Source organism: Gossypium hirsutum, chromosome A12 (genome assembly GCF_007990345.1).
Source record: "Gossypium hirsutum isolate 1008001.06 chromosome A12, Gossypium_hirsutum_v2.1, whole genome shotgun sequence".
NCBI classification, from domain to species: Eukaryota; Viridiplantae; Streptophyta; class Magnoliopsida; order Malvales; family Malvaceae; genus Gossypium; species Gossypium hirsutum.
Window position 1 is genome coordinate 7528426 of NC_053435.1, and position 15427 is coordinate 7543852.

At 32.4% G+C, this 15427-nt stretch overlaps 1 long non-coding RNA gene across 2 annotated transcripts; it reads left to right on the top strand.

The window, feature by feature from the left end:
• Positions 1–1006: 1006 nt before the first annotated feature.
• Positions 1007–2455, top strand: LOC121210850 (uncharacterized). 2 transcript variants are annotated; one of them, XR_005906098.1, is made up of 3 exons: positions 1049–1794; positions 1922–1990; positions 2122–2455. It is a non-coding gene; the product is annotated as an uncharacterized lncRNA (long non-coding RNA). The 2 variants fall into 2 exon arrangements; XR_005906097.1 differs by lacking the exon at positions 1922–1990 and having other exon boundaries at positions 1007–1794.
• Positions 2456–15427: the final 12972 nt, after the last annotated feature.

Here is a 15427-nt window from a genome sequence, read left to right on the forward strand (position 1 = left end):
TTATACAATTCAAATTAATATAAATTAATAGTCATTCATATTCACATACATACATTTGAGATGTTCGACTTCGTTTAACATGTTTCAGGGTTACTCAAGATCGAATACATTTGTCAGGACTTGATTCCAACTAATTCATCAAAACTTAACTAGAGGTCTAGAGATATTGAGGATCATGTCTTGAGACAGACTTTCCCCTGTTTTGGACTTTTAGATTTGATGATCAGGTATCTCGAGACTAAGGGATTCTTGTCTTCAGACTTAATAGCTATTGTTAGGGATGTCAAATGGGTGAGGTGGGTGCAGGGGGTGCTCCCGCTGCACCCATACCCACCAAGAATTTTCATCTCCATCCCTGCCCTGCAACCCGCTATGGGTACAAAACCTAAAACAATCCTCGCCCCACGACCCGTAAGACTAAAACCATCCCCACCCCACCACCCACGTGCTTCCCTAGACCCACCTAATCCCCGCTATACCTGCCCCACGATCTACTTCATATTATATATTTATAAATATCAATTAAATAAATATAAACTAAACTTTTTATGAAAAAAAGTATGAAATACCTGTCCTTTGGACTCCTACCACATATGTGACATTATTCCAATTGTCACCATTTAAAAAAAAAACAAGTCGACCCTTTAATTAGTAAATAAAATATAAATGTCTTCAAATGCAACACAATGGCAAAAATTAAATACTATTAAATTAATAAAATACTATTAAAATAATTATTAAATTAAATTTTTATAAATATTTATTTTTTAAATATGCTTATTATATTATGCAGAGCGGGTGAGTATGAGGCAGGTACAATGTTATCCCTATGCCTACCCCACCTCCCATAGTGGGTCTAATTTTTGTTCCCATCCCTGCACCACCACCCTCGAAACTTGTACCTATCCTCTTCAATTGGGTACAAAGTGGGGTGGGACACCGTGAAACTCGTACCATTGACATCTTTAGCTATTGTCTCAAGACATGTTCAGCGTGTCTCGAGACCATTACCCAGATACACTTGAAATGGTATTTTTGTGCTTGAGGTCTTGAGACATGACCAAAGTGTCTCGAGACCAACAGATCAAATTGCCTAAAATGAGCATTTCCAAACATACAACTATAACACCCCAAAATTTTAGTTTTTAAATTGTTAAAATTTGTCAAGTGAATTAATTTGGTTTAGTGGTTGAGTGTCGTGCTTGTGTGTGTAAGTTTTAGGTTTGAATCCTTTTACTTCAATTTTTGTTATTTTTGTCTCAGCCCCTAATTTTGGATATTAAGCTTATATATTATTTTCGCTCAGTTAAAGATAAGGATGAGCCTGTTGATTTAATAGTAAGGCTTTAACTTATCTAGAGGTCTCAGTGTTTGAATTCTTATGTCTGTAAAGTGGAAATATTTTTATTTTCATACACTATGCTGTTCATGTGGATGTGGTTAGGTTAGATTCGAATTTTGATCAGCTTATTAGGATAGCAACTAATGGGATTTAATAAGATTTTATCTGGTTCATATTTATTTTTAAAATTTTTTTTTAGAGAAGTATTCTCCCTAAAGTTCTCCCACGTTTCTCTCCCACTCCCCACCTTACGTCTAGCTTCCCCATTTTCCATTTTCTCATTTGTTTTGTTTTGATGATAGCTTACTGGTAAATTCTCTCTGATTTCTTTCTCTCATTTTTTTTTTCCAAATTTTCTCTTCTTTCTTGCTCGTTATTTTCTTTACTGTCCCAACTTCGGTGGTTGGCGTTTGTCCTGGTGCTGATGTGTTCATGTGTGGTAAAATCACCGGGTAAGAGTATGGCATTTCTATTAGTGTTGTAGTATTTCTATTTCTTGTCGTTAAGTTTCATAAGGTATTGGAATAATCTTTCAAGTGGTTGAAGGGTTCTAGTATGATCTTTTTAATGTACTGATAGGAGAAGATCGGGAGATGCGTGAATTGTCTCTAGCGAATTAGAGAATTTGTTGGGCTCCTATTCTGTTGGGTAGGTCGTTAATGTTTCTGATTAGGGGTTGATTCATTTGTTTACGCCAAATGTTTAGCACTTGTGATCGAATTAGTGACTTGGATTTAGCATATTATTGATAATTCTAATGTTCTAAATATTGATTTTAGGTGCTGGAATTACCGCTGTGGTGAGGGCATCAAAAAATGATCATGTGTGTAATGAAAATCTCGAAAAACAACAAACGACATGATGCCAAAAACTTATTGTTGACGCTACACAGCTGTGTGGGCCACATGGGTTGAGTTAAGTGGGTCGTGTGGACCACACGGGTTGGGCCAGTTAGGTCGTGTGGGCTATATGGGCATGTGAGCCCATTTTCTATAAATTTAGTTAGTGTAGTATTCGAAGTTTGATTTAAGGTTAGCCACTTTGTAGGTTCCGTAATGTGTTTTGTTGGTCATTAAATTGTGAAATATGATATTCTGCTTATGTTATTACAAATTCTGAAAGCATGATAGTATGTTCTAATATGTATAGCATGTATGATATATATGCATTTGTTATCCGATTAGTGTTTGCATGTGCATTGGGATAGGGTAATGATGTGACGGATGAAGTGTGACAGTTTAATGATCTGCCTTATTTGGTGGTTTTAACAACATACCTGTTCTGGTGGCTTGACCACACTTATGTAATTTTGGCGGTTTACTGCATTATTTCTGTCAGCTTGACTGCATTATTTTGAAAAGTAACATATGCTCACTTATAGGTGTGTGAGATTTGATGAGTATTTAATTACCCTAATTGGTGTGTAGGGATGGGCGAAGATGGTGTAGCGGATGGGGGTAGGATCTATTTTTGTATCTGAATTTGAATCTGTATTTACATTTGTAACTGTGCCTAAATTTGTACTGTGACTGTATTTGTTCTGTTCTGTTTGTTTGGGTTGAGTTACACATTGAGCTTGTTAGCTCACCTAGACGACGTAAGGGAGCTGAGACCAAATTCTCGGTAATAAAATGGTTATTAAAAGACTTTGCCTTTTTAATGGACTTTTTAGTCCTTTCGGATTGTAAATTATTTTGGACTCTATTTTCGTTCTAGTTTGCTTTTGGTTGGATTTAGGAATTACCATTTTAAATTGCAAAATCATATGCACGAACTAAGTCATGATTTTTGAATTCAATAACTTAGAAATTACCGCCGCAAAATAAAGTAAACACTTAAGTATTTTTTTGAAATAAATAAATAGTTTTAACGAGTATTTTTCTAAAAACTGAAAAACGATTTGCTAAAAGTAATGTTGACGAAACACACAATTTCGAAATCAATTTATGAGTTTAAACAAGTTTATGTAATTCTTCAAGATTCGATCAAAACTTCTAGGCCAAGTGTGGGATGTTATAACAACTTTCAATCAATTACACAGTTAGCTTATGCTAACTTGTAATTGGAGGTGTTCATGAGCCAGACTAGGTTCAAATCGAGTCTAAGCATGATATTAACATATTTTATGTTTACCCAAGCCCAACCCATTTAGAAATATTGGCCTAAAATTTTGTCCAAACCTACCTATATTTGTAAAAGATTAACTCACGACCATTTAAGCCCACCCATATTATTATTTTTAAAATATTTATATTATTATAATTTAATATTTAATATATTTTTTATTTATTGAAATTTTTTATATATATTCATATTAACACTATTTTATTTTTTACATTAGAGAAGTATTATATATTTAATATAGATTTGTTTTTTACGTGTTATAAATTACAAAATATATAAAAATAACATAATATAAAGTATTATAAAATTAAAAATAGGTCGGGCTCAGGCTTGAACATATTTTAAATGGGCCTAAATTTTTTGTCCAAACCCATTTTTTAAGCTTAATATTTTTTTCTAAACCCTAACAAATTTATTTATAACCAAACTCATGAATAAGTTTATTTATAACCAAACTCATATGCATTAAATTAACCTATCAAACATGATTACCCACTTACCAAACTTATCATTTGGTGTACATAACCAGTTCAAGCCAATCATATAAAAATAATCTATCATTTCCTTTGTGTAATCAATTCAACACGACATATCATACTAGTACTTGCCCCTAAGCAATGTCAATTTCATAAAGTATTCTATATAATAGAATTATGCGTAAAGAAATATTAAGTTAGCACAAATCAGTCTTGTCGTTATCAAACGTTGAAGCATTATTAAATTCTCAACTTAATATATATTTATATATATACACATTTAAAATTAAACTCATTTTACACACTTTTTAATTAGATTCCTTATTTCATCAATATTCAAAATTTTCATATTTTATAATTTACTTCATCCAATCTAAATATGATTTCGTAAGAATACTATAGAGACCTTAATCTATCATTATTCACTATCAACCCTCAAATTTCTTACCCCTTACAATTAGGTCCCTAATAGTTTAAACATAACCACTAAGCTTTAAGCTTAATTTAACAACATTTCAAGCTAACCCATTTCATCCATTTTATAATTTTCACATAATCAAGTTCAATCTATTATGGTTTCGTGTTTCTAAACTCACTTGCATTAAGATTTCTCTGACAATTTGAACAATTATTAAAAATTATAAAAACTAATCAATGGGTTGATTAGTACAAACTTCTAGATCAATAATTCATAAAAATTTATAAACGAAGCTTTCTCACTTTATGGAATTTTGATCACTTATTTTTTCTTTCTTCATTTTTCTTCGTTTGGTCACGAAGAGGAAAAAGATGATAATAAACGTTCATTCTCCCCCCACTATAACATGCATAATTAACTAAATAGGGTCTAATTACTTTTAAACCCTTGGTATAATTGCACTTTAAGGACCTAATTGAATTTCCAAATCTTATTTCACTAGTTTGAATAATTTTCAACTTAGTCCCTACACTGTTTTTAATATTCTATTTAACTACTAAATAATTTTATTACTAATATTTCTATTTTCCAATTTCTATACTCACTTTGTAACTGATCGATGAAAAAATATTTAGACAGCTCGGTTTAATAAATTCGGATCTTGGGATCGACTTTTTCGATACCAATGAAAATCGGATCATTACAAAACTTCCCCTTAATAAAGCATTACTTGAAAAAAATTAAAAGCAAACAATTAGACAAAACTTTAACAAATATTGAATTTCAACAATAAATATTACAATAAAACATACATGAAAGACAATGAATAAATTCAAGACTTTATAAATGTTATGAATTAAAATCAATAAGCATACATGTATAAACATAACCATTTGCTTACACATTAAAATATAGACATTCAAATATATGTATGAACAAATTTCATGTTATTTCCCCCTTTTTTTCGTATATATAAAAAAAATGTGTCAAATTGAACCAAAAGATATTAAATGTTATGACATTTTGAAAATAAAAAGCTTATGGAGAATAAAGATTGATGCAATAGTACAATGAGTCATGTAGATAACATTAAATTGCATTCTCACAATCAAACAATAAACTTAAAAAAATGGTATAACAAAGAAACATACTTAAAATTCATTTGTAAAGAACACTTTATGCAATGTTTTAAAGTTTATGCAAGTAAGTCCTACTTGCATAACCATTTATCTAAAGACATGTCTAAGAGAAGTTTCTAATTCATAATTAAAAAAAAAAACCAATTGTAATAAAGAAATATGGTCAATGCATCATTCTAAAATCTTGCATACAAAGAATGATTCAATAAAGTCACATACAATTTTAATTTCTAGTACCCATTATTAGATGCATATTCTCAAAACTTTTTCTCATTTTCTAGATACCCATTGTTATTAAAAAAATAAGGCATGGAAAGAAAAAATTATAAAAAAATTGAATACAAAAAACCATAATATCAACATGAAGAGTAAAAAAAAGGAGAAACAAATATGCAAATCATACATTATTGAATGAACAAAGCATATAAGCAAACAACAAGCAATTCTTTCAATTAAGCATATCACACATTATCACCATGCTTAATATCAAATAAAAGTTCTATAAAACATAAGACATGTCAATGGCATGCACTCAATAATAGAGCAATGAGAGTATACGATGGATACCAATATGAGTGTGATGTGATAAAGGTGATCATGACATATTCATACAAATTTATAGCAAATGAAAGATTAATTAAATATGTCATGGCAAAATGGTAACTAATGATATATCAAATTAATGCAAGATACCATTTAAAGAAATCCTAAGTCCTAAGCCTAAGTCTAATACCAAAACATTGAGTACTAGTCTTAGGTTGAATCTTAAGCTTAATTCTATACCTAATTCTAAGACTAGTCCTAAGTTTAACCTTAAGCCTTTCTAAAGCTAGTCCTAAAGGCTAATTCTTATCATAAGTTTAATCCTACGAAAATATACTAGTGCTAAAGTATGTACAAGCACCTTATATAAAACTTAAGGTGATGGGGGTAATCAAAGCTTAAAAAGAGAGTTTAGAAGCTTTATTTTTTGGAAAATGATCATCAGAGGTTCAAAATAAGATAAAAACATTTTTGATAATCTTGAACATTTTGCATAAGGTTTAAGAGATAAAATAAGGATGTTCAAATGATCTTATGGCCTTAATTTTAAGAAATTCAACATATTTTTAGGACTTATATGTTCTTAAAAAGTCAAATAAATTTCAATAAAGATCACTAAAATACAAAGTAATTTCAATTTCATAAAGAATAATAGCTTAAGATACCCCCATAAATATATGCATAAGTATGACCCCGTTATACACCCTTATATGCACCTAGGAACTTAAAACTGCTCAAGGGCCATAGGTATCAATGCCTTCCCCACAAGTATTAATACTTAATGAACAATTGGTCATTTTATGGGGAGGGGTACTGATACCTCATGAACATGCACCAATACTTTGCACTAAAAATGCAGAAAAATGCAATTTCAACATGCCAAAATTTCTATACAAAGGTGTAACCTCCCCAACCTAGTTTAAACGTTACGACCAAATTATGAAGACTACATTAGCCAACGAAATGACTAAGTTAACCTACAAACCAAAGAAAAACTCTAATTTGACTCGTTTAAGAAAAACCACGATTTGATCCTTAAGCCAGTTTGAAAATATTAATTTAACAAACCATCTATAGTTAAGATTCGTTTTATTATTAATAGCAATTTTTTTATAGAAAACCTTTCGTTCATCGCTTTGCTTTGCAAAAATAAGTTGGCTTTCAGTGCAGCAGAAAATCATTGTTCATGTCAGATTTTAATGAAGTCACATAAATTGCATTTACTAGTTAACATTTATAATCACTATGTCTAAATAATGCATGCATATAACCCAAACCAAAAACCACAAACCATAATCCAAAATAATAATTTACAGCCCAAAACCTAGATAAATACTTGTTAATAATTATTAAAACCAAAATATCCTGAAGTCCATGTAATTTCCGCATACTGGGTTCGATCTTAGTCTCGAGCATTACCTGAGATGTTAAGATTAGCGGATGAGCTTAAAATAGTTCAGTGTGAGTAAATATCAATTCAATCATTCAAGCAGTCATACAAATAACAATCAATAATTCTATTACAGTACAATATATAACATATTGCAATATATATATGGATATGTCATGAGCGTGATGCAATGCAGAAAGGTTCCTACCCTTCCATCCGCTATACACCATGAGTTTCCTAGAACTCGTTTGCCGAACACCAAACAATATGAGCTGAAGCTTGATGTTGGTAAACCATTAGTGCAGTAGTGTAGATAAATTACCAATAAATATGCAAACAAGCTGTCAGTATCGTAGACAAGCCACCAAAAACGGTAATTGCAGTTAAACTACCAATAGTGTGGACAAGCCACTAGTAATGCATATAAGTCGCCAATAATGTGATAAAATTGCTAATCTCTTCGGTATCCTTGTGTAGTGCATTGACAACAATATTGCGAACTTTAACTACCACCGATACTCCACGTAACTCCTTCGTCAATCCCAATAACCTACCTCATGCATATGTAACATGACATACAATCATTGAGCAAAATCATGCTTTCAATTTAGTTTTGGTACAATTGCATGTTTTATATGTTTACAGTAACATATTCAATACAATGGCATGCTCAACATGCTTATGGTAATAGTTTCAGTACATGAATTCTATGCTTTCAGTCAATTAGTAACCATGGAATCAATAGTATGCAATATACATACAATGAGCATCATAATCAAGCATACTTAATATGCAATCAATCAGTGACTTGATGAGTTGCATGCCATAAAAACACTCAATAAATAGTAGCAATCCATAACATGTGAATACAATGTACATCAATATTAGGCATGCAATCAATAAATCAAACATGTTAAATTTTATATGGCTCATCACTAGGTTAATTGTAGATTACGTACCTTGTTCTACATCGTTTAATTTGCTTATTTGGCCACTTGACCATGCCCAACCAGCAAGCATAAATTACCAAATTAACAGTTAATTTAAAGTATCAAAATCAATTATTTAAAGTTAAGACCCACCTCTTATTTCACAACTCGCAGCACTACTCTGTAAAAATCCACACTTCCGCACCTTTAACCTTAAATGAACACTGATACTGAAATAATGCCAAGTGGGAGTGCGAATAGGTTCCGACTTTAATGCTGATTCAGGATGTTACAATCAACACCTACGATCAATTTTATATAAAAAATCAATAGCTAAAACAATTAATAAATCCTTAGAATAATCGGCCAAATCAGCATCTTTAAAAAAAATCAATACGACACTAAATCTCACTAGCTGTCGCACTTACGCTACTTGTTAACTACTTTCGATTTGCCGGATGAAGGGAATCGAATGCATTTAAAAATGACACATTTAAATTCTGATTAGAGAAGTGGAATAACAATTTTTATTTGCTGGAAAGAGGCGGCTAAAAAGAGACAAACAATAGCTCCAAAGTGGTGTTTAAAAAGGTGGCACACCACCATGCACGGCACACAAGAGGGTTGCTTTGGGCAGCACAATGGGGGAATTTTAAGGGTTGATTAGGGACAATATAAAGTTAGAAAAAGAAAATAAAGGAAAAGAGGGTTGGAAATAGCAATACAAGTCAGTATTTCAAAAGCATAAATCAACAACCACAAAAAGGGTTTTAAGGGGTAGCAAAAACCCCCAACGACATCAGCTTATGTGGCTGTCTTGAGAAAGTTTAAGGGAATATTTAAGGGCTGTATAAAGGAAGAGGAAAATAAAAAGAGAAATCAACATTTACACAATGAGAAGAAATGGGTGACAATGTTAATTCAAAGACAGCAAAGTGGGCACTTTTTGATTGATTAAAAACAACAAATTAAAGGCTGGAAAAATGGTGAAAAACGGCAGCAAAATGACGAGGAAACGAACTACAAACCACTACCAAGTATTCTTGTCAATATTCATTCTTGTCATAATTTTACAAATTTAAAATTAAGAATTTTAGATGTTACAAAAGGTTCCAAAAGCTTATACAAAGTATTCTAACATATGTATGATCCTACACCAAGTATAAACAGACAAAAACAACAATACAAACATGCTTGAATTAGAGAATCACTAGGTGACTACTTTGTGTGATAAAAAAACATGTTAAGCCAAAGTATTACGTGTCCTAAAATGTTCAAATAAGGCACACATACTTAGAAAATAGCACATTAAGCACAAGTCACATATTTCAAACATATTTATATACAAAAGTAACTATATGCAACTTATATGATCCTAAAACTACCTATTAACACTAATTTACACTAGAATGTACACTATATACAAGGATTAAACAAAGCTGAACTTTAAGATCTTTAAAACTCATTTTTGCATTGAACATGGCCATTGAGATAGTTAAAACATAATAAACACATTTTTAATTAACTTGAAATTCTCAAACAACTTTCAAACAATGAACCAAAAATGCTCAAGTGACGAGATTACCTTAATAACAATGAAATCTAAATTTCAAAATTTGAAAGCTCATATTTCTTTGAATTTGGACTCATAATGGAAAAATATGTAGGAATATCATTTTTAGTCCTTTTGAACAATTTACTAAAGTTTCATGACACATTTTAAGTATGACTAAATGGTTTCAATATCCATAACTCATCAAAATCAAAATTTGATAATTTAAGCTCTAAAAATCTTACAAACTTACATTCAAAACATCACATATCATATTATTACAAGTTTGTCCAATTTCTATCTAAGCAAGATAAAAAACAAAATTTCTTAAAATGTTCAATTCATTTTCTCATTCATAAGTTAACTGTCCAAACAAATTTCAATAATTTTAGCATTTTATTTGCAAAATTGATTTTTCAACTTTAAACAACAAAAAGTTATTAAACTTTGTATGCTCCTCCTAGGATGTGTAAATGGATAAGACATGTCCTATCTAGCATGCATCCTAAGTACAATTTCAAACATGATTTCATTAAGAAAACCAGTTAAACCAAAAATCAGTTAAACCAAAAATCATGCTAAAAAAATCAATAATAAATAGCCAACCGATAACACATATTTGATAAGATAAAGGCATAAAAGTTACCTATCATTCATTTGTATGCCATGAGTACCCAAAAATTTTTTGTTGGTTCCTTATTGCTCAAATGCACCAACAAAAGACACTTCATTTGGATTTTGGTACCCAATTTGCATTGGTTCCTTGAACATAAGTAACAAGGTCTTTTATTCCCTTTCTTAATAGAGCAAGTATATATAGAATGACCATAGAAATGAAAATGTTCACACATTAGTAACAATATTCACACTTTTTCGTGTGACACACATGACCTGGCAAAACGACCATGTGTCACCTGAGAGTTTTTTAGTGTTTTAAGTCAATGAGTTACACGGCCTGACATACGGATGAGTGTGACAATTCAGAGAGTTACACGGCCTGGTACATGGGTGAGGAAACAGGTTGAGACACGACCGTGTACCCCTTGTTCGAAAGTTACACCACTTGGGGTGATGACACACGGCCGTGTGACCCATATTTTTAAATTTTATAACTTTTTCCCAAACTTTCTAATTTGTTTCAAATTAGTCTCGAATTGCTTCAAAGGTATTTTTAGAGCCTCTAAGGCTCAATTTAGGGACAAAATTCATGTGAATGAATGGTTTATAATATGTTTAGTTTATTTAAAATTTATGATGTTGTATGATTTCTAGTTGAATGGTAATACTCCGTAACTCTAAATCGGCGACAAAGACGGGTTAGAGGTGTTACTATCCAGCAATTAATTCGGTAATTTTTGATTATTTTGGCCAAGATTAATAATGGCATGTATAGGATCTTGTAATGGATGTTTTAGTATGTTTAAGCTTTTGAAGTTATGGTTGATTTGGTGAACTTTAGTGCCTTATCAAGATATGTCATATTGGTCAATTCAAGTGCTTATATATAATGTCCTTTTTGGTATGTATGTAATGGTTTGTGAATGGTCATTTATTATGACATGTAGTGATTAAATGAAATAGGTTTCCATGATAGGAAAATGGCAATATTGATTTATTTAGGTAAGTGATGTTTTTGACATATTGTAGTGCCTTTGAATGGCATATTGGTTAGTTGATGTTTGGAATAGCATATTTAGGATGTTTGATATGGTATGTTTTTGTGCATTTGGATGGTGTTTGAATCCCTTAAATGTGTGTTCAAATAGTTTAAATGCTTAGGTATGAATTGAACTTGAAATTGCATGATTTTAGGTAAAATTTTGGATTCACACAACTTGAGACATGGGCTATCACACGGTCGTGTGTCATTTGTAAAACCCTATTGTTTCAAATCAGTGAGTTACACGACCTAGCACATGACCTGGCATACGGGTGTACATGGCAACTCAAAAAGTTACACGGCTTGGCATATGGACATGTGATATGGCCGTGTGACTCTACTCAGTAAGTTACATTAGTGAGAACACGGGCTGGGACACAGCTGTGTGTCCTTTTGTTTGAACGTTACACAACCCACACGAATTTGTGTCTTCTGTTTTCCAATTTTTGTAACCATTTCTTAAACTTCCCATTTTATTTCAATATAGTTCCAAATTGCTTCTAAGCTATTTTTAGGGCCTTGAAGGCTCAGTTTAGGGACAAAAATGTATATGAATGGTTTATAATATGTTTGGTTTATTTAAATGTTATGATGTTAAATTTTTTATGATTTTACGATAATACTCCGTAACCTTAATCCGGTGACAGAGAAGAGTTAAGGGTGTTACAGAGCAGTTTAATAATTTGCCAGCTCTGGTGGCTAAGCCATAAATATTTCTAATTTTGGCAATTTATTGCATTATGATTTGACAGCTAGGCTGTAATTATTCTGAAACGTGACATACAGTCGCTACGTAGTGTGTGGGGATGGATAGGTACTTGATGATTTATATGGTGTGTCGGGATGGACAGAGATGGTACGTAATAGTTTGGGGTAGGAATATGCATCTGTATCTAATATTCTTTGTTTCTGTTTCTGCAGCTAATTCTAAGAAATGGTTGATCTATAAAAACTGAGATTTCATCTGTATATTACTGATTACTATTGAATGTAAGTTGCACATACACTGAGTTGTAAACTTATTTGATCTATTTTTCTAAATTTTAGGTAACCCACAGACTGAGGCGAGTTAGTGTGGCAGGAGCTTGATTATCTTTTTATTTATTACTTAATGTCTTATTTGGATTTATACTATTAGTTGCATTTTGGATTTTAGATTATAATTTGGGTTTTTACGTTGTTTTAATTATATAAATCATTTCAACTATTAAATTTTAAATAATTAAGTTTGGTTTATGGTTGATGGTTTGATGTAGCCTCCAAACTTAGTCTTAGCATCTTGGCTGGGTATAGGGTGTTACATTTAATGGTATTAGAGCTAGGTTTACAAAACTCAGACTATTTGTGTTAAAATGATTTTTGAATGAAAACTTTAATTGAGTAACTCTAAAAATTGATTTTATAAAAGACCGAGTTTTCGGCGCCGAACTTGTAAGTACTTCTGCTTTAGCTATATTATTTAACCAGAAATACAATAACTAAGGAACTCATGGTTTTAGTTAGAGATTGTGATATGAACTTTGAACTAAGATATTTGATGAGAACTTTGAACTGATCTGTGATCTTTCGGCATAATAGATAAGTTGAGATAATGAGTTCACATGGTAGTCGTGGACATTGTTCTCGTAGACGTTACGGGCATTGAGGAGGAGCTGAAGCAGAATCATCCATTATGGGCAGTATGCCTAATCTGGAGACCAGTGAGAGTATTGGTACTCTTATTGTTGAGATTGGGTCTTAGACTTTGATAGCTGGGGATAACGTACTGTCTCAGGCTATGCTGCGTATTTTAGATAGGGTCATTGGGACCCATTCTAGATCTAGGGGCTGAGGGTCGGTTACTAAATGACTCCGATCGAATGATGTTGAGTTATTTAGAAGTGTCATTAGAGTCGCCCCTATAGTGGTCGAATTCTGGTTAGAGGCCGCCGAACGTATTATGAATGACACCGATCGCACTCTCACACCTAAATTAAGTGGTGCCGTATCTCTACTTCGAGATAAGGCTTACTGATGGTGGTTGACAGTTGAGCAAAGCATCCAGCCCGAACAGGTTATATGGGATTTCTTCAAGAACGCCTTTAATAATGTAGGGGAAAGTTTTGTGGAGGTTTGTAGATGCAAGTTTATAAGCTTGGCTTAGGGTGAAAGGTCTGTGGCCGAGTTTTTAAGATTAAGCAAGTACGCTTCCTGTGTAGTTCTGAATGAATATGAGAGGAGTATTCTATTCAAGAAGGGATTGATGTATGACCTGAGAGTTTTGGTAGCTCTTTAGAGGGAGCGGGTTTTTGTACCCTTAGTTATCAATGTGAAGATGACTAAGGAGGTGAAGCGTACTGAGTGAGAGAGGAGAACCGGGAGAGAGGTCGGAATAACCTTAAGAGAGATTCAAGTGCTTCTAGTTCTGTTTAACGCCCAGGAAATGGGCTAGATTTGATGGGCCTCTGAGGACTAAGGCTCAAGCTGCATCGACTAAGATTTAGAACTATAATGATTGTAGGAGACGCCATCTAAGTGAGTGTTGGAGGAACTTAGGGGCTTGTCTTTGGTATGGATCGATGGAGCATTGTGTTTGGGACTATCCCCATTGATCTGATCAGGTGCAAGCTTCTACATAGGCTCTAGCTCCAGGTTCCGTTTAGCCGTTGAGAGCAGTCCAGTAGCCACTTAAGGGCTATGGTATGATCAAGGATGGTAATGGTTCTGGCTGAGGTCAAAGAGCACCGAGCAAAGGTGTAGGTCAGATTGAGACACGATAGTCTGCCTTTGTGTATATGGTGAGACATCGTGAGGACAGAGACGACACCGATGTTATAGTAGGTACGTTCTTTATTTACTTTGTTCTGTATTTTACTCTGATAGATATTGGTTCTACTCACTTGTATTTAGCTAGCACTGTTTCTGTGAAATTGGGTATATTTGTTGAGAATACTACTAGAAAGATTTCTGTAATTAGTCCTTTGGGTCAATCGATCCAAGTTGATAAAGTACGTAGAAAGGTTCCGTTAGAGATTCAATGTGTTGTGTTTCTGACTAACCTGATAGAATTTTCGTTTGGAGAGTTTGGTCTGATTTTAGGAATGGATTGACTCGTGGAACATCGAGCCAATTTAGATTGTGTCTTTAAGAGGGTTACTCTGTAATCGAATGAGAATATTGAGATCGTTATTGTAACACCCCCTACCCGTATTCATTGCCGGAATAGGGTACGAGGCATTACCAGAGTTTACTGAACATTTTCAGATAATTTTGAGTCATTTATTATTCATATTTTGAAATAATCATAACGTCTCTCTATTAGGCTCTCGAAGCCCAAAACATATATTAGAAACCAACTGGAATAAAATCGAGATCATAAAAATTTTCACAAAATCTTAAATTATATTTTCATCCAAGTACTTACCATTTCAATGCTCCTTATAATTAAACATGTTACCATTCAATCAATAGCTTGGAACTTGTCTAAGCGTCAAACAACAACATTATTAGTATACTTGCACATATTTCATATAAATTCAACATTGATATACCTATTTTTTCAACATATCACACTTGAATTCAATAATAGTCTCAGCTTACATAATTTCCTTGTATCAACATATCAAAGATAATTATATATGTACATGTCACAAAATATATTATTCTCTTACTGTTTCTTCATAAGCATATATCATTCATTTCATTATGTCAATATTTCATGCACCATCATTTCCTTATATCTTGTATATATTTATTTCGGTAATAGTTCGTATTAAACTTAACATAAATTAAATTCCATGTACCCATACTTATTTCATTTATCTATCTTCTTTATTATTTCATACAACTATTTTGTACATATATTTCCATATGAC